General features: G+C 41.1%; 1 protein-coding gene and 1 long non-coding RNA gene across 4 annotated transcripts in view; one reads left to right on the top strand and one right to left on the bottom strand.

The window, feature by feature from the left end:
* LOC122407756 (uncharacterized) overlaps positions 1-7,768 on the bottom strand; it is a 39,328-nt gene extending 31,560 nt beyond the window's left edge. For both annotated transcript variants that reach the window (XR_006260272.1, XR_006260273.1), the window contains exon 1: positions 7,549-7,768. This is a non-coding gene — a long non-coding RNA (uncharacterized lncRNA). The remainder of the gene's footprint in view (positions 1-7,548) is intronic.
* A 670-nt stretch (positions 7,769-8,438) lies between these two features.
* The window catches only part of ken (ken and barbie), a 43,144-nt gene continuing 24,635 nt past the window's right edge, over positions 8,439-26,947 (top strand). The window contains exon 1 of one of the 2 annotated variants that reach the window (XM_043413818.1): positions 8,439-8,685. The gene's annotated coding sequence lies outside the window, so the exon portion shown is untranslated. Of the gene's footprint in view, positions 8,686-13,402; positions 16,726-26,947 lie in introns of those variants that run through there. The other variant, XM_043413817.1, reaches the window with a different exon arrangement.

Genomic DNA, 26,947 nt, shown 5'->3' with positions numbered 1-26,947 from the left:
TGGCAAAAATCGACTGACAGAGCCTTTTTTTAATCGGTCAAACTGTGTCAAAGAATTTCGATTTCGAAATTTGCAGCTATCTCTCTCGCACTCACGGTTGCGATATACCGACTGATCCATCCTCTTAACCCTAGAACGCATGACTGGGGTGTGAGTACACCCCACGCGAACTTCAAACTACGCTCCCGTCCTAACAAGCGACATTATCGACTGATTATCGACGGATTTTTTTATATATAAATTCAATTGAAATTAGTTTTATCGAACATCATTCTTTTCGTTATAAAAAAACGAAGAAAATGGTGTAGGATAAAGTCAGTTTAGCATCGTAGGACCGAATTTATAAGCAGAAAAAGATTGGGGTGCGTTCAAACCCCGGTCATGAGGTTGAGGGTATGAAAAAAGGCACATGAGGTGTAGGGTTAAATGAGCCAAAAAGTATGGTGAACGAAGAGTCGTTCGAAATCGTGTGAATTTATAACCCACATATAAATATGAGGCTGTTTCTATATCCTACGGAGGATATAAAGTCCAAAGGCCCTTATGCCCGAGCAAGCGAGACTTCACCCTGCGCCTTTCTTTATCCCCCCCGCGCACTCTTTCTTTATCTCTTTTCCTATACCACTCTTATTTCCCCGCTCCGCTGGCTCGTTCTCTTTATCCTACCGGTGTGAGAGAGTTCTCCGAGCATTTGCGGCGCTCATTGCAAACCGGATTTGCAATAAAAGCAGAGGCTGCCGCCTCCCCTCATTCACCTGCCGAGCACAACGTTCGAAACTTTACGCCGAGTGAAGGAAACACATACATGGACACGAGCACACGCACCGCAATGCAAAGTATATACACATTATTTCCTCGGAAGAGAAAAGGCGTAAAGCACCTTTATCCGCATAGATCCGAGTTCCATTTGGAATCAGGCTGCCCCCATTTATGCGTGTATGGACGGCAAAACAGAAGAATCCCGCGAACGAAAGAGAAAACGGACGTTGTGTGCGGTGAACACACAATTCCTGGTGGTTTTGCTCAAAGAAACGCGATGAAAAGGAGAAAAGACGAGTACACCTTTCGCAATATTTGTCAGAATTACGACATCGCGCTTATATTTTTTCATTAACTCTCAAGTCCACTTGGCAAAGTAATTCTATAGAGTTTTAATAAATATTTGATTTATTGTTCGAATTTGGACACGTTTATCACTGAAAAGAAGTGATCTCACGTTATAATTTTCTTTCATCAACTTACACTTTTACACCTTCGTTGAATGGTCGTATTAATATTTGCTAGCAAAAAGCATTTGTATTTAAACGGGATATTTCACGGAGATAACGAGTTTATATTTAATTCATTTACTCCGTATGCGCACTTTTAATTCACCAAATATACGCAATAATACTTTTTGGCTAAACTTTTTTTCCTGTTTTAGAAAATTTTTTTAAAATTTTTATCTCTTCAAGCAGGCATCACGACGCGTCTTTTCTCGCCTCACGAGAAAAAAAAATAACAGAACTACAGATAACCGAAAGTTTGATGCTTGAGGGGCAGTCAGTGGCAGCTTAAACGGTATAAAAAGCTGCTGAAAGAGGACAAAAATTGAAACTTATGGAGTTATACAAAACCGCGTGGGAATTCTGAGTTGTTGGAGTAGAAAGATATTTTTCTAACACTGCAACGTGCTTTCCGACGAACTTTAGTTCTCGTAAACGCGTCAATGCACTGTATTGCGATTCACAAAAGGCTTGAACAAGCAAACAGAAATTGAAAAATAGAGCGAGAGGGAGAAAGCGAGAGAATGAATCAGAGAAATAATTTTGTCAATTGATTTGGACTGATTAAAAAAGCAGTAGTGAAAACAGCTGTGATAGCGTATAAACTCTCGCCGTAAAGGCAAATATTTGGCACACGCGTCTTCCCCCCTCCCCTCGAGCCGCAATACAAAGTCGCGTGGGAATCAGCTGACCACGACGAGCTTTTATACCCGCGACCTCGCACAAATGCAAACTAATGTCGCGGGCTTCCGTTCGCTACATTTTTTCTTGCTATTACATATACCCAAAGTTTCGAGCCTTCCGTTCTAATTACGCTAATTAAATTTTATCGCAACTTTTCCCCTTTGTGAACACGCGAACAACAAATGGAACATCCACGCGGAGTACCATCATGATTTCTACTGGACCGAGCGCCATTCATCTTTTCGTTTCCCAAATATCTCACAGAGTACAGTGCCGACGAGATTTTTTGTATTTTACACATTTTTTCATATCGTGTATGGTCGTCGAGTCATTGTGTAAAATATCTACAGCGGCTCTTGCTACTTGCTTGCATGAAATACAATTTGCTGCCCTATTTTGTTATTGGTAACGTTTATAAACATTTGCTTAAAAGATTTTATAAAATAAAGAAACTTGTTGTTTGATCAATGGTTCATTCTTTGAATTTAGGGCAGTATTACGATATCTGTGGCCCCAAGTTTTGACTATGTAGTCTTTATATTTGGCCCAAAATAAGACTTTTTTCAAGAGTGACAAAAATCGAAATTCGGCCTTTAAGGGGGTGAAACACGGGGTTGAAAGTTGAAGCATTATAATGTTTGTGGTCCCTAATTCTGACGATACAGCGTCTATATTCTATCAAAAATCAAACTTTTTTTTAATATGCTCAAGATCCAAGTTCGACCATTAAGGGGGTGATAGAGTGGTTTCAAAGTTGCAGCGTTTTTATAATGTATATTATTTGTGGTCACTAATTATGACCATGCAAACTTTTTTAAACAAAAATAATTGGGACTCGGCCTTTGAGGGGGGAAAATGAGAGACATGAAGTTTGCATATTATATTATTTGGGGTACCGAAATTGTGTTAAAAAATTTGGAAATTAAATGTGTTCTCTCGGGGGCTCTGCCCCGCGGAGGGCTTCGCCCCCTCGACCCCCCGTTGATGGTTGCGATCGCGGATATAGTTCCGAAAGGGACACTTCGATTTAAACACCTAGCTTTTGCACACATAAGAAGGAGGTTAAAACAAGATCACACCTAAAATTGCAACCACGGCAAATGTTTTTAAAAATTTTTATCACTATTTTTGTGTGGCGGTAGCCAACTCACGAAGACGCGCACAGAGCACCTTCGATGTGTGTGCGGAATCATTGGGCGAGTTTTGAGCACTTTCAATGTATGTCCGGGATCGTTGGGTGGGTCTGGAGCACATTCGATATGTGTGCGGAATCGTTGGATGGGTTTGGAGCACCTTCGATATGTGTGCGGAATTGTTGGGTGGGTCTGAACCACCTTCGATAAGTTCCAAATAACTGCCGAACACTTTTTAAATTACTCATATTCTAGAATATAAACGTCAAATTTCAAGGAAATCTGCCAAAAAATACTTTCTCTTAGAAAAAATTAAAAATCTGTTTCACCTCCTTAAAAGCCGAATTTCGATTTTTTTTACTCTTGAAAAAAGTCTTATTTCGGGCCAAATATGAAGACTACATGGCCAAAACTTGGGGCCACAGATATCGTAATATCCCCGAATTTAGTATTGATAGCGTCGATTGATGTTGACAGTGAAGATGGTTACGCTGTCTTTGACTAGTTCGGATATATAAATGAATATAGATATATATAAAAGAGAAAAAAAGGAACACACGAAAAGAAGACGTTTGCTTATTTGACAGTTTTTCTACGACGAACAATGAAAAAAGACATAAAAGTTTATATCATGGAAATATTCAATTAGTTTATCCAATATCGCTATTTTTTGTTATAATTACATCTTCACCCTTAAAATTGTACGTGAGTTGCCAAAGAACAAGAAGATTTCTTAACGTAATGAAATTTACATCTGTATGATCAAAAGAACGAGTGATGGAGATTAATCAATGGAATACATTTTTACCTTCACTTGAACTGACGAAAACTTAATGTTTCTTTATAATTTGCACTTTTATTGGAATAATTATGTTGTATTTGCGGGTGATAATCTCTATGCTCTATTCGATTGCTGACTCGTGTTTATTCCTCAATTCAATGAAGTTCATCCTCGAATTTTCAAACTGGAGCAAGACATCATTGTCTCGTGAAAATTTTCTTCTCGTGTGAGATTAGTCTCGCTCCGAATCAATTATCATGATGTTCATCCTCCCAATCACTGAATCCCAATCAAATTCCTATTGCCTTTCAGAAACCATACATTTTCTTGAACCGAAAGGGGTTCGTTTCAACACCATTCTTTTAACATTCATCAAAGTCTGAGCGCGATTGCAATTCACCCTTCAAGAATATTTTGGTGGTTTATCGGGAAATTCGATTCGGAGATGCAGCTGGAGATAAGAGCAATGAGAGGGATCTGTGAAAACTCATCTTACTGTTGAATTTTACATGAAACGTTGGGAAATAAGCGTCTACGATAAAGAAGTCTTGGACGGAGTGATTACGTACCGTGAAGCACAGACGTATTTTCGATGTCTGGACTGGCGTTTATCTCTTTTCTGCTGCTCACTTGGAGCGAGGTTCTTATGAACGGCGCGTAAGGCGAGGGTTGATACTCGTTGAGATCAGGATATATGAGCGAATAGTGCGTATGGAGCGAGCTCAGCCGCGGGACATAACGAGTGAAAGACAGAGAGGCAGGATGCCGCGTAGAGAAAATATATGCGATGACGGTGACCGTGCGGAGGAAAATACTATAAAAATAGAACGCCGAGTGGCCCTGCTCTAGAGAGAGAGAGAGAGAGAGAGAGAGAGAGAGAGAGAGAGAGGAGAGTGGCGAGAAATATTCCGAATAGCGAGGAAAAGAGGAGGGAGAAAGGGAGCGAAAAAGAGGCACGTATATTCGTAACCGCACACAGCAGCTTGCGAGCAAGAATGAAAGGAGTTAGATAGAAAGGAGAGAGGGCGGAAATCTCTGATGTAGAATGGACAAAATAATAATAGCAATGTGATTCAGTAATATGAAATAAAACAGAGATCACAATTCTAACGATAATAATCATTTGAAAAAATTCTTTAGTCTCATTACTCTAGGAGCGTTGAAATAAAATTTGTTGATCCTCGTTACGATAATCATTGAAATATAGTGTGCTTCGCAATGGAATATCCAGCAGACTCGTTTGCATTCCCAAAGAGACTGAAAAATGCGTTCAGCCCAAAATGGTTCGACTTTTTTTTTTTTTTTTTAAATTATCGTTTATTGTTCTAATTTGTTTGTATGTACATACTTCGAGATCATTGCCCTTAAGATGTTGGATCAGTCGGTAATGACAACCGTGAGTGCGAGAGAGATAGCTGCAAATTTTGAAAAGGAAATTTTTCCGCATAGTTCGTCTGATCGAAAAAATAAAAATGTCATCGGATTTTTGCGATCGTGCTGCGTACGATGACATTTTTATTATTTTAATCGGACGAACGATGTCAAAGAGTTTCAATTTCAAAAATTCGAAGTGTGATTACCGACTAATCCATCATCTTAAGGCCTCTATACTTTTATGGGATAGAATAGATTTATTTATATTTATTTGTTACGGTTTTAGTTTTGTCTTTCGACTGTGGCGTTTGTTTTTGTGTTTCGCATCTTTTTTTATGGCTCGACTAGAATTCGCATTTTGATCAGACGATATCCGGATTTATAAAATATGTTCCTAAAATAAACTTTAACGAGAATTTTGGACACGCAATTTCAAGTGCACAGTTTCGACTGAGGAACAAAAGAAAAATTCTTCAAAATCTCACATAGGAGATTTCCGAGGGTACTCTTTCAGAATCTGGCATTTATTTAGTAAAATCTTTATTATTTTTGTGTTTTTAATTAAAATGTCAAGAATTTTTGACGTTTTTTTTTCGTTATCGATTTTTGTTATCGTTGCTGCACTCGAATAATCAGTTATTTTTGCAAAATTTGTTTTGATTCTGCATACGCAAAATAATGATAGTTGTAAAATAATAAAACATGATTCATATCGAGAAAAAAAAATAAAAAACATAATTTTGTTCGCAAAAAAATCTCAACTTTATGAAAAAATGTTATAGAACAAAAAGTGTTTAGAGTCATCCAAATAATACGTATGAATTTTTTCAGAACATTTGAAATTTTCCAAAAAATTGTCAAAATTCAAAAATATTTAGAAAATTTTGGAAAAAAAATCACACGTGTTTGTTGGATGATTCTAAATACTTTTTTCCCATAAAATTTTTTCATTTAGTTGATACTTTTCGAGAAAAAAAAATAATGAAAATTTACATCATGCTCTTTGGCAAAAACCGCCATCTTGGGAAAACTGAAAAAGAAAAAAGAGTTCATAACTAGTATCTTGGAAAGGTCAAACATCAACAACACCTTTTCTGGTGATAATATGGTTATTAGAGTGCAGCAACAATAACGAAAATAGATTTGAAAGAAAAAAAAAACGTCAAAAATGAATACATTAGAATTAATGAATTTATTTTATATTCAATAATGATTCACGAAATATTACTCATCACTGATGAAACATAATTTATAATGATTGGATATCTAATGGAGAAATATAACAGTTAAGATTCCATAAGCATCGTAGTGATTCAACCTCTTCAAAAGAGAGTTGCTGGACAAAACTATTATCACCAGGCAACAATCGCTTCTACTGGATAAAGTTAAAAAATGGTGAATAAAACGTTTTTGAATTTGGGTACGTTTCATCGAATATTCGTCGAGAAATATAAGTTTAGACGATTGTATTTTCAACTAATAAGAGGAAATGATAAATAGCGAGGCTTCTATTCTCAAGTCAAAGGGTTTGCAACGTGGCCATCAACTGTGCCGATCCAAATGGTGATTATATTCAGGCAATATTTAAGGTGGGCCGTGTACATAATGAGAAAAAATGAAATTTTATAAGACACAGGCTTCCATAATTGATCCAGTTCGATGTGTAGCGTGTATTGAGAGGCAAAGAGTAAACGGATAGTGAACAGAGTACATAGCGAACAGAGGGAGAGCACATTTTATTACTGGGGCAATACGTCGAGCGCCTGCGACAGTTGACGTAGAGAGTTGAACGCTGGGCGAAGGGGGAAGGGGGCAGTGCGATTGTTGAATGCAAACGAGGACAGCACACGGTAGAATGGGAGATAGAAACGAGGCAGAAAAGAGGCTTCAGTGATAAAGAAGACACGTAATAGAAAAAGGGGAAACGAGAATCAACGCCGAATTTTCACCTCGCAGTAACCAAAACTCTATTGTTGCATCAACGAATAAATCGCATAAAACAGTTCTCGAATTCATCAGACGATTATGACAAAATTTCAACTAACCAAACACGAGTGTGGACTCATGTTTGTCTTCAAGTTCCGAACAAACGAGGCCACTGCAACTCTTATCGAGTATAATGAAGCATGCACTAAATCAATTTCTTGATGTAAAAGTGAATTTTAGACTGTAATTGATTTTCAAGATTCGGACACTCGATATCCACGCTAAATAGGTTAAAAGCGTCGGAGCCACGTGCGACGTGCTTTAGTACAGAGTTCAAATTTAAAAAAGACACGCGTATGACATTTTCATCACATTTTTTTCCTACCTGTACGATTTTTCCGATCGACTCATTTAACTGTGAATTCCCGTGCTGCTTTGGAGAATTGTTGATTCCTTTGGAGAGAGAAATTGAGAAAATTCGTATGCGAGCGTTTATCGTAGTTTTTCTTGAATATAGATTCGGCGTCGTGCAAAGTGCGTGCGGTCTGATTCGCTCGTCTGTCGTTTCTCGAGTGTGACGTACAGCTTCGATGAAACCACGTGGGCTGTGTCCGCGGATAAACTCGTGCTCGATACGCGTGCATACATGCAGATGGTCTCTATACGAGATTTGTCAATACACATGTGTGTTTTCGCCTTCCCCATATTCCACCAGAATTCCATCTCTATTTATTTTCCTCCTCATTTTTTCCTATGCCTCGCCCTCCTCCTCTTTTTCTCATTTTTTCTCTTCGAGCAACGAGCAAAAGAGCTATTTGTAAAATGATAGCAAAGACGCGAACGAGTTCGAGAGGAAAAGAGAGCGAGAGAGAGCGAGAGAGAGAGAGAGACGGATACAGAGAGCAATAGAGCGAGGTTCCCCTTCGAGCATCGAGGAAAGGGAGAGTCTCGAGTTCTCGAGGTGGTCAAAAGGTGGGAGGTCCAGCACTACAGCGAGTACGTCGCAAGTGCTTGTACCACAAGGAGCGTACAGCGTAAAGTAGGAGGAGGGGGAGGGACGAGCAGGATTGGAAGGGGTTAGGACAGAGCTCGGCGGAAAGAGAGAGAACGAGAGAACGAGAGAAAGAGAGAGAGAGAGTCTACGTGAAAGAGAGAAAAGTGCACAGAACGAGTGGGGCAATGACGATGAAAGAATGGCAGAGGGGGCTAGAGAAGTTGCACGTGGTTGATGTGTAGTCGATAGGTGAACATGAAAGTGAGCGTGCTCGTCCGTGTACACGAGTGTGTGGAATTGTATACGTAAAAGCGTGAAAGAGCGAGAAAAAACATACGAAAGAGGCATTGCAGAGAAGACCATGGCAAGGCTCTGGAACTTCGACTACGGTGAGACTGTACACCGAGTTAACTAATACATTGCAGTCTTGTACGAAACTGTAAGCGAGAACACCAAGAGCGGGAGAGAGAGAGAGAGAGGAGAGGCCTCTTCGAAGTACCGAGACTCTGCGAGGATAACTATTATGCCGTATGTACAAACGTAAACTAATTCGTTTTTTTTCCATTTATCCTGGAAGAAAATTTCAAGCGTTACTTCCGGCGACGATAGGGACATATCGGAGCCGTAACGGTAACGGATGTAACGCCAAGAACCGTGTTTTACAAATCATTTAGTTTTGAGTTTACATGCCACTGGGCGGGAGTACGGTTCGAATCCTATTGTGAAAATAATGAATAATTTTCAGCGTACCAATGCGATGGTTTCATATTTCTTAACTATTTTTGAAAGGTGGAGCTGTTATTCGTTGTTTTTAATTAAATTCGTTTATGAGTGCATCGGGAGAATTATCCTTCGGTGAATTAGGGAAAATAATGATTGTTTTGCGCAACCATATTTACGAGACGAACGGTCACGGGGCAATGAGTCCCGGAGCAAGATTTCCAAGACAGTATAACAACCCTTTAGTACGCAAAGGGTTCGTACTCCTTGAAAAGAGGCTGAAGCGAAGGTGCACAGACCTCCAAGACACCTGGTTCTTTACCTTGCCTTTTCCCTTCTTTCCTTCTTTGTCTTTCAATATGTACACTTGGACAACTCCATTTAGTTCTCTCTTTCTCCGTCTCGGACTTTTTTGCCTCCTCGCCCTTTCTCTGTTCGCATTTCTTTCCCTTCGCCCCTTCTACCTTCACAATTTTTTCCCCTTCACTGCCGATCCTGCTCGGCTTTATCGACTATCCAGCAAATGGGGAGTTCCAGTTAATTGCCCATGATTTTCATCTAACGTTTCAGGGATGTCTTTGCGTCATGGAGAACTAATGCAGTGGCATTTTGAAGTAATAATAGCTAAACTTCGTGCAATTTATCAAACAGAAATCCTCCACAACGAACCAACTGAATTCATCGTCGGTTTATACTTGATCGTGATATCAAGAAACTCGGCACTGTTAGATAAAATATTTTCGAAGGAAACCGAAGATAATCGCTCACTGAAAAATATTCACTTTCATACTTTTTCGATGTGTTCGCAAACACACGGACAGAATTAAGGAGGGTGGATCGCGACGATACAATGTTGCCATGCTAAACCATGTTAAAAATATTAAGAATTTCAAAATCATAAGAATTTCATTAAATTTTGTAAATGTATTCTTCAAAAATTTATAAGACGATATACATTTTTTTAGATTTTTTCACCCCATAGCTCTCGAGCGTGATTGAACACTAAAGTATACATCTCGTGCATAAGAACTTCGATTTAAGGCTCAATTATGCGATAACCATGTGGTAAAAAAATTTGAAAAAAATTGTATTTGTATACTTGATGCCAAAGAATTCACCAAATGTTATCAAATTCTGGTTATTTTGATTTCGTGATCCACCCTCCTTAAATGGTAATATTTAGCGTGAAATTCACCGTACAATTTACCGTGATATGTTTGAGTGCAGAGACAAGTTAACAAAAAGTATTCACTCCTGTAACGGACCGTAAAATTTGAAAGATTTTGCCAAGTTTTCAGTTTTATAACAGTCAATATTGCAGATAGGACGTCAAAATTTACTAAATGCTCCGGTCAAAGTTTCTACTCGGAACAATAAAAATTATTTAATTTATAGGAAAATTCAATTTTTCTCCCCTAATAATATCACGAATTGCAGCTCATCACCGCACTATCGTTAATCACGATAATTTTTCAAATTTCATTCTCTCCGTGCAAGGGCGTTTTGGAAAACAATGTTTTGTGAGGTGCGTCGGTTTTTTCCCACCATCCAGTGACACGCGTAGGTGAAAAATAATGAACTGCCGAAACTTTCAATATTAGCTCCACAAGCAGAAGCGAGAATTGAAAATAGTATTTTGAGGTAAACTTTCGAAGCACCGGGTCGAAAGTTTATAATAAATTTATCAAAATTTATATTAGTTATGCAGGCAAGAATTGAGCCGTATGAAAAGTACGAAAGGTCAAAGAAACATACCGCGAGTAGTTGCAGCAATAATAATCTGTTTCCTCGATTTGCCATAAGTTTCCAGTACTTTTTCATTAATCCATAAATATCAAAGGATCAATTCATGACTCGAATTGATAAATTGAATTGAATTAATACACCGAGCCCAGTTCTCTTCGTAAACCGATAAATTAAAAATGAAAATGAAAAAAAAAAAAAAAAAAAACGCGAAGACTTCTGCGGAATTGTTTCGAGGTGCAAGCAGGAGCGATTGCGCATCGTTTCTCGGGCTTTCGTACATGAATGACGAGCACGTTGAATGAGGAGCTGAAAATATTGAAAATAAATAAGTCGTTTTAGTGCGGAAAGTTGGAATACGATCGTGCGCTCTCTTCTCGCATGGATGCTCGAGTGTGGGCGATTCCAACTGAACACTTTCGCATGCAAGCGATTCCACGCGCGTGAACGTTTGATCTGCTTTTCATCCACACTTTATTTCCTATATGTACTCAGGAACCTCACACGTGTTTCATAAACTCTGCTAGCCAGGGAAGATACTAGAACGAAAAAAGACAAACAGCGACGTAGAACGAGACAGAAGGAAAGAGGCGGGGGAAGAAGTACATACAAGAGTAGAAAGTGAACTGAAATTCATTCTCGTTTTATCGCAATTCGGGACGAGAAGGCGATAGTTCTTAAGGAGAGTTTGGCTCGTTGTGTTGCAATCCATAAACAAGGAAATTTCGCATGCGCGAAGGAGGAACGAAAAGGAACAAAATCGACGGGGAAGAAAAAATTTGTCCGAAGAAATCGACACACGTTGATCGATTATAAGAGGGAAATAAGCGAATTGGAGAATTTAATGAAAAAATTGGAATATATGTATGCCATTTGCAATACAAAGAGGGCGAGTTATTCGCTCGCGTTCCCGTGGGTTGCCCATTTAATGAATATAGATAAATATATAAATACACGTTTATATATCCCCGCAAACATAAACATATTTACACATGTACGCGCGTGTGCCAGTATTTTACAGTGGCCTGGTGAGCGTTCGGGCTGTATTTCGCCTCTCGGTGTTCGCCGTTGGTGCTGGCGGGCGCGCTAGTGAGCGTTGTGTAAGAGCTGGAAAGTAAAAGTTGAAACCGCGCGCGCGCGCGCGCGCGACGAAACGAAGGAACGAGAGAGGCGCGAGCTCGACGCGAGCGAGCTGGCCGCGAGAGGACTTGGTCGCGAGACCGCGGGAGTGCGTTTAAACTCCACCGATCGCACGTCCGAGAGCAAAAAGTTGGAAATTAAAAAATGAGCGCGTTTGATACGGGAAATGTTTGAATGTAGAAAACGAGATGCGCGATTCAAGGGAAATTTGGATCGGTCTTGAGCGAAAACGATTAGAGAATTTTGGCGTCGTTGAAGTCAAAGGGCCGTCAAATTCGACCGGTTTTTTCACAAATTATTATATTTTCTGTACTCTTCGCACGCCTAATCCGTGTGGAATGATTTCGAGCTGAAAATATGCAGCTTTGAGACCCTTTGAATTCGTAAGATCGTGAAAGATCGGATGAATGATTGAGGAAAAGAAGGAGAGGAATGAAAGAGAAGGAGAGAGGGAAGGAGGGAGAGAGAAAACGAAAAGTGAAGGGGTTGCGAGACTACGACTTTACGTAGACATATATACGTATATACGTGTTGTCTCTGGTTGTTGCTGGATCGTTGTGGTTGTCCTTGAAATATCGTATCTCAACAGTGATGAGAGAGAAAGTGAGGAAGAATCGTGAGAGAGGGACCAGCAACATCGAGTATCTACGAAACTTCTTTTTCCTTCTTGTTACTTTTACATATATGCGAGAGTTGAAACGCGTATGAGTCTCAAGTGTACGAGAGAGAGAGAGAGAGAGAGGACACGGAAAGAGCAGAAAAAGCAGGGGAGAATCAGAACGAAAGAGTGAGAGAGAGAGAGAGGAAAAAAGAGAAAAAAAAGAGGAAGAGCGAAGAGAACGGAGGACGGAAAGCATTGAGAGAAGGAGTTGAGGCTACGTTAGTAGTTATATACGCTCTAACAGCATTGCGTAACCCGAACCTCGCTCAACTCTCGAACGTCTCTCTTTCAAGAGTGCTGCTGCTGCTCTCCGTATATACGAGTGCACGAAGACGCGAGAGAAAGAGTGAAAAAAGAACGTGCAAAGACGCAATTTTTCTCGGACGAAAAGAAGTCTCGAAGAGTGGCAGAAAAATGCAGGGGGAATAATCGACGAGGGATTGCCGATTGGGAAAGAGTAGAAATGTCCAGAAAATTTGTGTCCCGCCCCAATAAATTGATATTTATCTCCGCTTCGAGCTCGTTGCAGTGAACTTTCGGAGGCGTTGGTTCAGTCAGAGAGAAGAATCGAGCGATGAATTTTCGGAGTAAAAAAGTGTGCGAAACGGGGGCTTTCGGGAAATACTAAAAGCCGATCGAGCAATAGTCAGATGCCACTCGATTGAGGAATCCGAAACAAAGTACAGCGAAGGCAGGAATAAATGAATTGGGATACGAACAGAACGGAGGAATAGAGAAAATGAGAGACAGGCGAGGCGAACGCGGCGGCGAACGGGCAAGAAAATGAAGGAAAAAGAGAAGGAAGAAAAATAACAGAAGAGGACGTAGAAGAAGCAGAAGAAGAAGAAGAAGAAGAAGAAGTTCCGGAAGTCGGAAGGTCTCCCGCGTGAGAGGTCTCGTGTCGCCGGAAGAGTGGGAAGAGAGCCGTCCATGTGAGAGTAGCCGGGAGTGTTGGTGTCAGGCAGTCACAACCTCGCCGGAGTAATAGGAGCTCCTCTCGTTCGCCAGTCGGTCTCTCACCGTCCGCCACGCCGTCGTCGTCGTCGAGTTAGCCGCGAGTGCTCGCGACGACTTTTACTTCGTTTACACACACACACACACACACACACACACACACACAAACACGCACACAGACACGCGGACACACGGGCGCGGGCACACACGTACACGTAGACACCGACGGAGCTAGAAGTGACAGAGAAAAAGAGGGAGAGAAAGACGGTGCCGTGAGCGCCGCGCGCGAAACCGCGAGCGCGCCCGCGAGTTTCGTAAAAGGGATTACAAAATCGTGTAGAAAGAGAAAGAGAGAGGGAGAGGGACTGCGCCGCACGGAGATTGAGGGAGAGAGAGAGAACGAGTGAAAAAGTGAGAAAGAGCGAGAGAGAGCCATAGAGGGCCACGGGCGAAACGAACACACGACGATTAAAACGCGTCGCGAGTGTCAGTGTGCGGCTTTGTGTGCTCCTCTGTAATAGTGTCAATGCGCGTGCATGTGTGTGTGCGCTCGGAAAACGGAGAAAGGAAGGGATAGATAGAGCAAGAGGGAAACATAGAGGAACACGCGACAAGGAAAAGAAGGAGGAGGAAGGAATAGAGAGAGAGAGAGAGAAGAGGAAAGAAGTGAAGAAAAAAAAAAGAGAAACGAGCGAGAAGGGAGAATCGGAGAAGGCGAGCGCGAGAGCCAATACACAACTCGGCGAAAGTGAAGTTGCGCGCTCACGCTCGAGACCCTCGTGGTCTTTTCGAACGTGCTCGTCGTCGTCATCGCTCATATCTACCTCCTCGTGAAAACTCAAATCAAACATCAAGTTCTCCCGTAATACGCAGTTTTTACCATTCTTTCGGTGGATTATATTAATGGTGAATTATTCGATTTTTCTTTCATTCACATTAACAGTGCAATTTGCGAGTGCAACTTTAACGAGAGCGCAGGCTCGTTCCTGTATTCGTGAACAACGAGAGTGAGGCTACTTGAACTTTTGTTGATAAATCAATCAATCGAGTGAATCGTTCCGATCGACGACGACTTGGATTAAGTGCTAGCCAAAGTGGGAATTGCAACGGGCTCGTTTTTTCAAGCTTTTCGTTGATTTTACAACGAAACACAACAGTGTCAGAGTGGTAAGGGAAATCGAAGGGATCAGTTTGGATAATCGAGTGACCGAGTGCGAGCAGTGTTTACGTTGGAAGCATAGCGGAAGACTTACGATCGCGGTGCACTTGAATCTTCCGGTTGATAAGAGCGAACGAAACTTTTGGCCAGGTTCGAAAATTCACGCGCGAAACTCGTCCATTCATTCGGCAGTGTGATAAAACCCGGCCTGCCCCTTAATCGCGTTCAATATCGCGCGGTTCATTCAACGTCACGAAGCGAAATTGGAGATTTCAGCGCGAGCGATTTCCCCGGTTGAGACAACGAACGGAAGAAGCCAAACCGACTCGCCCATTCGGGAGCTGAATTCAGAAGAAAATTCATCAGCTCGGAGCTTTGAATACGAAGCGAAACCGAAGTGTGCGGAAACGCGTGCTAACCCGAGCGACCGTAAATCGCCTATGACAAGCCCGACGATCCCGCAGATCGTCGAGATCGGGAGCGTCGAGTCGCGAGTAACCTCCTCAATATCGATCATTCAACATCGCGCCGCGATCACCGGGAATCTTCTCCCGTCCTATCGGACTTGTATTTTTCTCGCTCCACATTTCACTACTCGCGCGATTGCGATTGCGCTCGCTCGTACGTAAACGAACGCATGTGTGCGCAGCACGATAATTCCAATCCCATTCTAAGAGCTCGGTTTCCTTCGAGTGTGACGAGGCGATTACGTACAAAAACATTGTGTTAAAAGTAATTGTAACACGACCAAATTGCCTATCGTCAAAAGCCACGCGCGGATCAACGTTGCTACCATCGAGTGTTGATGCTTTTCGGGAATACTCGAAAACATTTTTGTTCGTGCAACCGATGCGAATTCCAAAAAATCCACATGCATTAACGAGATCGATCGGTCGTGCTCGGATCTTCGATCCAAAGGAAAAGTAGCCCTTCGCGTGACAAAAATAAGGTTGGAATTGGTCGAGGAGCTGCATACCGAACTTGTATCGTACGAGAGTGTCGCGTACGTGGAATCGTGTGTAATGCAAAGAGACACTACGTAGCGAGTCGGTGGCGGCGACGCCGATGAATTAAAAGTCCGCTTAAAAAGGTTAGCCGGATAAAAAAGGCTCGCGCGAAAGGATAAAGAGAAAGGAATATAGGAGAGACTCGCTCGGGAGAGTCCTTGAGAGTGATATTGTGTGTGGCACACAACTTGGTAAAAGTGGCGTTGTACGCTTTGCAAACACGCTCGAGACACACACGAGCACATATTAATTTACGCTTACGTGTATGCGTCTCGAGTTGGTTGTGGCATACACGAAACAACTGGTGCTTTTGCCACCACGACTAGTACAAAGTGTACGAGAAAGAGCGAGATTGCCAGCCGGCTGACCCTGGGAAGCCCGGACCGGTGTCTCACCAGGCCCCTCTTTGGCGCACCAACGCTTCGCGTATGGAAATACCGCGAGAGCCAATTTCCAATCGACCAGCATTCTCCAAGCTCAATATTATCGAAAGAGGTGAAAGATACGAAGACGAGCAGTCGACGATATACAGGGCTTTAGGAGATTCTAAAGGAATTTGAGATTACAAAGATCGTCGGAGAGATAAAGGAGGAAACGGTGAAGGAAATCACGGAAGAAATAGTGATTCATCGTAATCGATGCACAGTCATCGCTCCCGCGGTGCAACACGTGTTTATGTTTCTGCACAAACGAGTGCGTACGTTTGGTTGCAAGCACGTGTCACGTGCAACTTCTGATATCTCGAGGGAGCGCGCGTAACGAAATTGACCCGAGAATAACGGAGGAGGGGAGGAGCGGAGGGGAAGAGAAAAAAGAAGAAAAAAACGAGTGTGCGAAAGGAAGAAAAGTGTTGCTTCAATGTACGTCACGTGTAGCCGTGTTGGGCCGTGCCGAGCTATCGTTTGTTATCGTGCACGTACCGAAGCACAGTTCTTTATTGCGTTATCATCGTGTTCGTCCTCGTCCTCGTCTTCTTGGCGAGATATTAATAGTGTCACTGTGATGCTTTGGGATTCATCGAGAGAATCCTAATCAATGCTTAAGTTTATAACCTTCCATTTGTGCGCGTTGTAAGCAATTATTTGTTTGTTGTTTCGCACTGCCGCGAACGCTCGTCTTGGATAACTTGTATCGAAGATTCATTCAAAACGGCTTCGACAGAGTGGACAATAATAAAAAACAAGGTTCGTAAAACACCCTCGTATGAATCAACACTTTTCAAACTATTTTTCTTCCCCACCCCCCATTTGTACTCCAAACGCATTTCGCATTGTTTCCTTCACATTCATTCCATATCCATGCACAACATTGTGACACACGAATTCAGTATAAACGTGCGTACGTACGTGGGCACTTGTGCAGACAGAGGGAGGCGAATGAGCAGAGAATCGCGAGAAGCTCAAACGAAAGGGAGGGCTCGAGGAAAATATGAAAAAAAAGAGTAGAGAGTCACACACACTCGTTATACTTATAAGTGTCGACGACCCTGTAATCTCGGCGACACGGTGAGTGATTTACGAATGACGTTTATCACGAATCTCACGCGGTTGCCTCTCTCTCTCTCTCTTTTGCTTTTGCTAATTTTTCCCTCCCTCTGTCTCAGTCTCCTTCTTATTTTGCCCACCTCTCACTCGTCGCGCTTCTTTCTATATCGTGAAAAAATGTTCTCAGACGAGTGTGTCACTTCGACCAATGTTGTAAAATGCTACGTAGTATAAATGATGATGTTGGCCTCGACACGACTCCCTAGTCAAATGTAAAAAGGAGGTCGACTCCATGATCGGAGAAGAAACAATGAAAAGATCAATCTGATAATAAAAATGGGGATCAATCGCGAGGTGCATCTTACTCTCAAAGTGAAAGACTCCGCATGCGTCGATCAACTATCGCATCTATAGGCGAGATTCCTTTTAAAATACGTTTATTAAAATGAGCTTGAGTCGTGGGGAAAAAGAAATAGTTAAGTTCCCGTGTGCCTCGTGCGGTATTTCTCAGAAAATGGAAAATAATCAAGAGAGAGAGAGAAAATCGGCTAGTTTTATCTTGACTCATAGGAATTCAGAATCTGCTTGCTTGTCGTGGTGCTGTGATGGAAATTCCAAAAGTAATCTCATACCAATGAAACTCAAGCCGCAAAAGTTCATAGGATCTCCGCACGTTTCAATACAAAAAAAAAGTTTTCTTCAAAACAAAAATAATTGGATGAACGTCAAAAATGAATCGACGATTATTGGAAACTGTGAAAGATAACAAAACAGTAGGGATTCGCGTAAATATGATGTAAATAAAGATCATTCGAATAACGACGCTGAAGTTTCCAACGTTCGAGTCCAACGAAATGAACGAAAAAAACGTTTTTAATTCACCAATTTTTTATTTCACGAATCGTTGGTGCAGCTTGAAAAACTACGAATCGCAAATTTGGCAGGGAACAAAATAGGAGAATTACTGGAATTATTGGAGAGTTTTTTTCGATTATTTCGTTGGACTCCAACGTTGGAAACTTCAGCGTCATTTCGAATAACCGTTAAGGTTATTCATTTTGGGGCACTCGAAATTTGAACTGATTCCTAATCTCTGAGAAGTCGCGGTTATGTAGGAAAAGCTTCTGCCATTTTTCCAACTTTTATCGCTAATGTCTCTAATATCTCTTTTCGGCATTCGGTAACCCTTTATTTTTATCGTCGCTATGAATTCTCCACATATTTTCTGCCTGTGAGGCAGTTCGTATCATCAGGAATTTAGAATTATTTAGTGCATGAATTATTGAATAGAAATGATGGAGGAACCTCCTTAAGTTCCCGTATAGATTGTGCGATTTTTCAAGTTTCAAATGTTTATTAAGGAGGGTGGCTAAATTCGTCAAAATGATAAGAAATTAATCAAATTTGGTGATGACGCTGAAGTTTCCAACGTTGGAGTCCAACGAAATGATCGAAAAAACTCTCCAATAATTCCAGTAATTCTCCTGTTTTGTTCCCTGCCAAATTTGCATTTCGTAGTTTTTCAAGCTGCACCAACGATTCGTGAAATGAAAAATTGGTGAATTACAAACGTTTTTTTCGTTCATTTCGTTGAACTCCAACGTTGGAAACTTCAGCGTCGTATTTGGTGATAATGTTCTTCAACATCAAGTGCGAAGACACAATTTTTTTCAAAATTTTCTTCTACTTAGTTATCGAGTAATTACGCATTAAAGCAGATTTCTTATGCCCGGAATGTATACACGTTTATACGCGTGAACTTTAGTGATCAATTACTCGGTAACTGTACATGAGAAAAATCTTAAAAAATTTGTATTGTCAAATGTGGCACTAAAGAATATGTTCACCAAATTTTATTAAATTCTTATCATTTTGAAAATTTTTATGTATTTAACATGGTTTAGCATGGCAACATTGTATCGTCGCTATTCATCCTCCTTAATATTAAGAAGAAGATCTTCTGCATCACGATTTTCCATTTTTATTTCAGTCTCATATAAAAGTGACCACATTTCGAGCGCGGAGACACAATTTTTTTCAAAATTTTCTTCTGCTTAGTTATCGAGTAATTACGCATTAAAGCAAATTTTATCAAATTCTTATTATTTTGAAATTTTTAATGTATTTAACATGGTTTATCATGGCCACATTGTCTCGTCGCTAGCCACCCTCCTCAAATGTTGGATAACCCGAGCTGAAATTTCGCCAATCTATTCGCATGCTCTTTTGCTTTACTGTCATTTAAAATCAGTTATTTGTAGAATATTCGGATTCGTGAAAGGAGTGCTTAAATCATTAGCGAAATGTTCGTTTCGAGATGAAGGATAAACGAGCAATGTCTTAGAGACTGAAAAAAAAAAAACGAAAAAGGATCGTTAGGCACGTGAGGAGCTGCGGCATCGATAGAAACCGAAGTGTACACGCTTCGGTATAGTTATATAGAAGCGTGTGTAGCACATCGATGGGGGAGTCGTCGAGATCGAGACGCGTGGAGACTCCCGTCGATCGTAAAGGAAAAGTGATCTCCCGTCAAGGTCGAGCTCGCGCGCGAGCTCTCGTCGAAAGCCGTCCGCGAGAAGGACTCCGTCACATTTCGCATTCTTCTCGTCGTTGCGTTATTATCACCGGGGGAAGGAGAAACGGATCGCGATGAGAGCGGCGGCTCGGGAGGGGGATCGCGCGGAGCGTGGCGGGAGAGAAAAGCTGGGAGATGACGCCCGGAGAAGGGGGAGGGAAGCGGAGAGAGGAAAAAATGGTTTCTCTGTGCACAAGCGATATATCTAGCGATGAAATTCCACTACAATAACATATTCTCGTGTGACTAAGTGCTCTCATTCGAACACGCGATGTGTGCACACATGTGGAAGCGCGTACGTGTATTATTTTCCACCGCGGAGTCTTCGGCTCGTAAAAAGAATGTCTCGACGCGTGGGATTAGCCGAATGTTATTACTACGCGTGTACTATACTCTCGTAACGCGTAGCAAGATTAAGTCACTCGGTGTGTGGACACATAGGTGCCGTACACACTCGTGTATGCGGGGAGATACGGAGTAGAAAATGTGTTTGAATCGCCGGACACGTGTCAGGCGAGAAGCTTCCTACGAAAAGAGAAAAAAAACGATGCGGACTGGGGAGAATGAAAAGATTTTTTGAGCCTCTCTCTCTTTCTCCGTTCTCTTTCTCGCTTTACCTCCCTCGCAATCTTTCTTTCTCTTACATCGCTATCGAGATATTTCGGTGGAGAAAATACCGCGAATAGAAGCTCGTGTCGATATTGAATTTTATCGAGATTAACGCTGTGTTGAAAAACGCACACTCGGTCGACCCCTAGAAAAGATGTAATTGATTCGCTCTTCCCATTTCGACTTTTATTGCGCAATTTTTGTTTCTTCCCACTTTTTTATCTCTACGCTATTTCCGCGTTGGCAGTGACCTTGAATTCAAGAATAAAACGAGGGGAAAGATGCGATGCCAGCTCTGAGCGCTCCGAGACACGCGTGCTGGATTATTTTTTCTAGACTGGAGACTCCTTTTTCGTCTTCGCGCAGAGAGAAAAAAGCAAAATAGCTAGGAGATTTTCAGTTTCGAATTGTCATTCCTTTCATTCGAACCTTCGTTTTGATGTTTACGAACGTACGCCTATGTACAATTCCCGGACGTGATCCTCGCGCGAATCTCCGCGTGTACGAAGACACACTCATCGATTCTAAATGGCGTTTGCATTCGAATAACTAATTGAGGAATCGTTTTGGCACGTTGAATCGATCGGTAGCTCGTGACTTTCTGTAAGTTTGTCACCGCGAGTGTGCGAGAGAAATAGAATGGCGATGGAGGGCGATTAATTAGCGCAGAGGGGGGGCGGGCCGTCCAATTAGCGGCGCTCGACTCCATCGCGGTTATCTTTGATCCGATTGAACAAATGAATACACACAAGTAAAGCTTCTTGTCTCAATTTAAACATCGCTGTAATTTCCACGTATGCCGCGAAAACAAACCTTCGTACAATCACCTGTTGTAGAAATTCAATACACTCGAAATTATTTGCAAATTTACTCAATTAAATCCTCCTCCTCGTGGCTCATTTTTTTCTCCACGTTTCCCACATTTAACTCGTGTGTGAAAATAGCTCGGAGGGAATGCGCGTCCCCGGAAGGAGCGTAAAACATGGGCTCGAAGATAAAAAGAAGAGTCGAGAAAGAATGGGAAAGAAAGAGGCTAGGACGCAGGGCCTTGAAGAAGAGCAGACGAGAGTGATGTGGGAAAAGAGGAAGCTAATCAGAAACGGAGGTACGCTCCGGCGAATGCGAGAGAGTTAAAAAAGAAAGAGATAAATAAGGAGAGAGAGAGAGAGAATGCAGGGCTTTTAGCACTTTAATTGCGAGCACTCTCTTCCTCTCTATTAGCCTCTCACACTCTCTCGTTACAACTATCTCGTGTGCGATGGCTATTACGGGGCACATTACTTACACACGCGGTTCACCGGGAACCGCGAGAGTTACAACCTGTGGGCTTCGTTCTTATTTCCTTTCGAGTCGCTCGCGAGGAACTTCAATAACGAGAGAAAAAGTGAGAAAGGGAGCGGGGGAGAGAAAACGCTTTGCCGGGAGTGAGAAAGTTCTCCGGTGCAGCGTACACTTTTCAAATTATTATGCAGACGACTCAACAGGTCGCCGCGGTGATTTTATTCCCGAGTCTCGAAATTAACGAGAGCAGACAGTAGCCATGAAAATTACCAAGTTTTCTTAAAAATCAAACGAACGATTGCAAATTACGGATGAAAATTATCGCTAATTTAACGAGAACGGCCAGCGATTGTTATGCTCTCCGGTTTCTTTTATTGCCGCTCTTCAAGCCCATTCTTTTCTTCCCTCGATTTTTCTTAGAACAGGATAAATTACTCGTAATGATAATTTAACTGCGTTTAGTCGTCTCTAATAATACATCCTCCAACTGTATAGATTCCTCCGGTTCTTTGAATGTGCAGCAGCCGAACAATAGTCATTTTGAAAAGGAATTTGATTCTATAGAATATTTTCATTTTTTTCTGATTGATTATAAAAACGTCGAACTTATTTTGTTCTCCACTAAAAATACTTTTTAAATGAAATGCAACTTTTTCCCAGCACGAGTTTCAACGGTTTTCGAGAACTTCCAATCGGTTATCGGTTCCCCCTCCCCCTCCTCTTTTCTCCCGACAAACGAACGTTAAATTTCGAGAAAACTCGGCGTACATTTTGGAAATAATGGTCTGCCCAGGAGTTTGAAGACGCGACGAAAATATTTATACGTCACTAAATTCCGTATTCCTGTCCCCGTAACCCTTTCAAGTTCATCGCTCGTTCCAAAATTAACCGGACGAAGGAGAGCCGTTCGCGTGCCAACGATCGTCGGTTCGTAAATATATTTCAAGTGTCGGGCACGCGACGACGAGTTTCCCCGTTCGGGTCGAACCATTTTGGTGGCACGCGTTCATTCGCTGTCCTCAAGGGTCCAGGTATTTGCGCATAAATGTGTGTGTAGCCGAGGAGTATAAATCGTCTGGGCTCAGGTAAATTACCTGTTGCACTACGAATTTACATTATTTAAATATGAACAGCACGGGGATACTTGAAAATCTCAGTGCGATTTTAAGCCCTCCACCAAGGTCTGCATGTACCTCGTTTAAAAGGGGTAATTAAATTTCAGAGAGTCCGAGAAACCCTTTCGGCCCTTTCTCCCTTTCCATCTGACCTTTTGCTGGATACCTGACCCCTCGAATTCTGGATTGCGAGGAAAACGCGAGTGCGAGCGGTTGCTCTCGTCAAACTCGATGAAATATAAGTGCGGCTCTCTTGGAGGCGAAGCACACGCGAACCTCGATATTCTTTATGTGTATTTGTCGATGTTGCGATAGGATTGAGTATAAAAAACAAACGCGGATGAAAACGTAGACTGAAGCACGCTAGGAGGATCGAGCGGTGCGGCTGATTTTCTGACGAATCGTTCGTGCAGAGCAACACGAACACACGCGTGAATTTGTGCAAATATGCATTTGGTGTATACACGGGAGAAAAAATAGTAAGAATTACTGTGTCGCCCATTTTGGAGGTTTTTATCTAAAACTTTGTAATTTTCGTGTCCTTTACAAATTAAAATTTCTCAATTGTTTCATTGGCGCTTGAATATTTACACGGAGAGAAAAAAATTGTAAAAATTACTATGACACCATGTTGTTAGGATTCTACATCGTCCATTTTGGGGGTTTTTACCAAAAACATTGTAATTTCCAAGTCAATTCCAAATACAGAGGATTCTGAAAAAACTGCGTATTTTTCTATTACAAAGGCTTAGGGAGGGTGGCTACACTCGTTGAAATGATAAGAAATTGATCAAATTTAGTGATAATGTTCTTCAACATCAAGTGCGAAGACACCATTTTTTTCAAAATTTTCTTCTGCTTAGTTATCGAGTAATTATGCATTAAAGCAGATTTCTTATACCCGGAATGTATACCTATATATATGGAAACGCTATGCTTATACATTTGAACTTTAGTGATGAATTACTCGATAACTGTACAGAAGAAAAATCTTAAAAAATTTGTATTGTCAAATTTGGCCCTAAAGAATATGTTCACCAATTTTTATTCAATTCTTATCATTTTGAAATTTTTCATGTATTTAACATGGTTCAGCATGGCAACATTGTATCGTCGGTAGCCACCCTCCTTAAACCGTGCTATTTTTTCCTACGTAGTTCATCGAGAAAACATTATAAAATTTATATTGACTGGATGATGAGCTGTATAGTAAAATTATTAATGCCGTTTTGCAATGATTAGTATATTGTTTCCACAATCGAAATTTACAGTTGAGCATGGTAAAGTTTGAGGAGCTGGAACACAAGCATCGATGATTCGCCAAGGTTTTTATCATTACACATGTGTACCGCTTCACAAAAAATGAGTATGCACGCATGTTCGTAAGAATTAAGGAAGTTGAGGCCGTACCGTCATTTTTTTACCCAAAATTTATGACCTGTATCTTTCAAAAGTTAGGCCAGTTTACAGTTTGACAATGTTGCATACACTTTGAGGAAGAGTTGGGAAAAAAAAGACGAAAAACTGGTGAAAGCTCAGTCGAAAACACGAAAGGTGACGATCCTAACCTCAAAAACTGCACGGCAAACAGATTATAATTAATATAATCGCAGCAAATCTCTTAATAAATCTGAAAAAAAAATTGACAGCAAGCCTTGCTCATATTGCTCAAAAAATTTCATATTTTTAGCATCATTTTTAACGGAGATATCAGTGAATGTGTCTTGACTTCCATAAAGTTACATGTCATTCGGTCCAAATTTTTATTGATTTTTCTCAGCAACAATGCTCCATAAACTGTCTGAAAATTCAACTGTTTTTTTTACACTTCACTTTATAAGACGCAAAATCGGTTTAAAAGCGATGACGTCATTTTCTTTCTAATGCCTCAACTTCCTTAAGGAGGGTGGATCACGAAATCAAAATAATCAGAATTTGATAAAATTTGAGGTAACATTCTTTAGCATCAAGTATACAAATATAATTTTTTCAAATTTTTTCACCACATGGTTATCGAATAATTGAGCGTTAAATCGAAGTTCTTACGCACGAGATGTATAACTGTATAAAACTCCATGCTTATACACGTGAACTTTAGTGCTCAATTACTCGAGAGCTATGTGGTAGAAAAATCTAAAAAAATCTATACTGTCTCGTATATTTTTAAAGAATACATTTACCAAATTTTATGAAATTCTTTATATTTTTAACATGGTTTAGCATGGCAACATTGTAACGTCGCAATCCACCCTCCTTAATAAATATTCCAATACAGACCCCTTCTCCTATGGCACCGCAGTAGTTTTTATCCTGGAATTTTCTCTCCGTGTATAAGTTACATTGGAAATTGTTCGGATCTAAAAAAAAGTAAAATTCTATTTTCCTTGTATTTTATCTGCTTTTCTCTTTCAGCGTTATAATCCGACGTTGAGGTGTACCGTGCTCTCGTATTCTAGAATGTAAATTTATATTTCGCCCGCTTCCGTGCTCCTTTGAGCCTCGCACTAACAGCAGCGAGGTTGTAAAACTCGCAGGTCCCGAATGCAACCGCGGCTCGCTGTGCGCGTTTGTTGTAAGCTTACACACGCGTGTACGTGTCTCATAGAATAAAGGCAATGTTCGAAACTGGCCACCAGATATAAATTCGCTTGCGAACGAAAGAACGAGGTTAATATAGCGAGAAGCGAGCAAAGAACGTGGCAAGAGAAACGAGAGGAGTGCAACAAGCAGCATCGAGCCAACAGCAGCCCTTTCTACCTTCCCTTTCACTTTCATCTATCGCTTGTACCATATATAACTCGCCCCAGACTCCGTGCTACAGAGGATTGACTCTACGGTGTTACCTTTTCGCTTCAGTTCAATGCTTGTTCCTCTACCCCCCCCCCCCCCTCCCCCCATTCCCCCCTCCTTTCTCTCTCACTCTATCTTTTTCTTGTTCTATCGCACTCCTGTATACTTTGACGTTTGAATACAATTTTCAACACCCAAGCTTTTCTACTCCACATTGACGAGAGTCTCAAACTCATTCTTTGGTGGATTATCGAGTGAAAATCAAATTGGAGGAAAATTGTGATGGGATCGTAGTTAATTACTCAGTGATCAGTTGAAGGTTGAATTCATTTAAGAGTATGGATCAGTCGACTAACCTCACTTGGAATTTTTGAAATTGAAATTCTCTGACACCGTTAGACTGATTTAAAAAAGGCTCTGTCAGCCTACGCAGAACGATGGCAAAAATCGACTGACAGAGCCTTTTTTTAATCAGTCAAACTGTGCCAAAGAATTTTGATTTCGAAATTTGCAGCTATCTCTCTCGCACTCACGGTTGCGATATACCGACTGATCCATCCTCTTAAATTGCTGGACTTGTCGCGATCGATATATCGAATAGAGTGATCTATTGTCGCTGATTTCGTTAATTTGTGTGCAGGATGGAATATATAAGATTGGAAGTATTTTTCAAACTTTTCGTTGGATTTAGGCTGTCAATGTTAATGCACATTTAAATGGTAATTGTAAGGGGAAAAATGATCCACGAGTTTAGAACGAGAGCGTGAGTGAGTGCAGATTCGTGCATCACAAACTTCAAACACGCAATTTCTCCCTCTTTCATACGTCAGTGACTATGTAACTCGTAACAGGCGAATATAATACTTGGCTCTAGCGTTTGCTGAGCGGTTAACTCTTGCTCGGTGTGGCTCTGTAGGATCACGACCCAAATACCAAATTTCGTCGTGTGCGTGTTTGCTATGATGTGAGCCCGCACACACGCACACGTATTTATGTGTAAGAGCACAGATGATGCGAAGAAAAGAAGAATAATTGAAGCAGGAACATGTGAAAGAAAGCACGATGATTAACAACGAGACTATTTTTCAGAGCAACAAAACTTGCCCATTTAAAGGAGGTTTTTTCATCAAATGATTTTCATCGTTTTCACATGAATTTTTATGCACCAAATATGGTGTTTTAAACACTACAGTTTCAAGTGATTACTTCGAGTTCATTTATATTATATTTCAGGGATATATGCATTGGTGTAAATAAGAGACTTCCTAATGGCCTGGCAACAAGAGACTGCTAATTACTCTCATTTCGCTCGAAGAATACTAGTTTTTTTTCCTCCAATGTGTGCCTAGCGAACGGAGCTCGCTGTTCTGCAACGACGTGGTACGACGAAGAGAAAATAATAATAAAAATGAAAAAGGCTATAACGAGAAGTTGGGGGATTGTTGGACGAAACGAAGAAATTTGATAAAAAGGAATCCAAAAAGAAGCAAACGTAAAACAGATTGAACCGTGTATTTTGAGCGTGTATTTTAACGTGATTGAACCGGGAGAG

Source organism: Venturia canescens, chromosome 3 (genome assembly GCF_019457755.1).
Source record: "Venturia canescens isolate UGA chromosome 3, ASM1945775v1, whole genome shotgun sequence".
NCBI classification, from domain to species: Eukaryota; Metazoa; Arthropoda; class Insecta; order Hymenoptera; family Ichneumonidae; genus Venturia; species Venturia canescens.
This window is presented reverse-complemented; position numbering and strand designations above follow the sequence as displayed.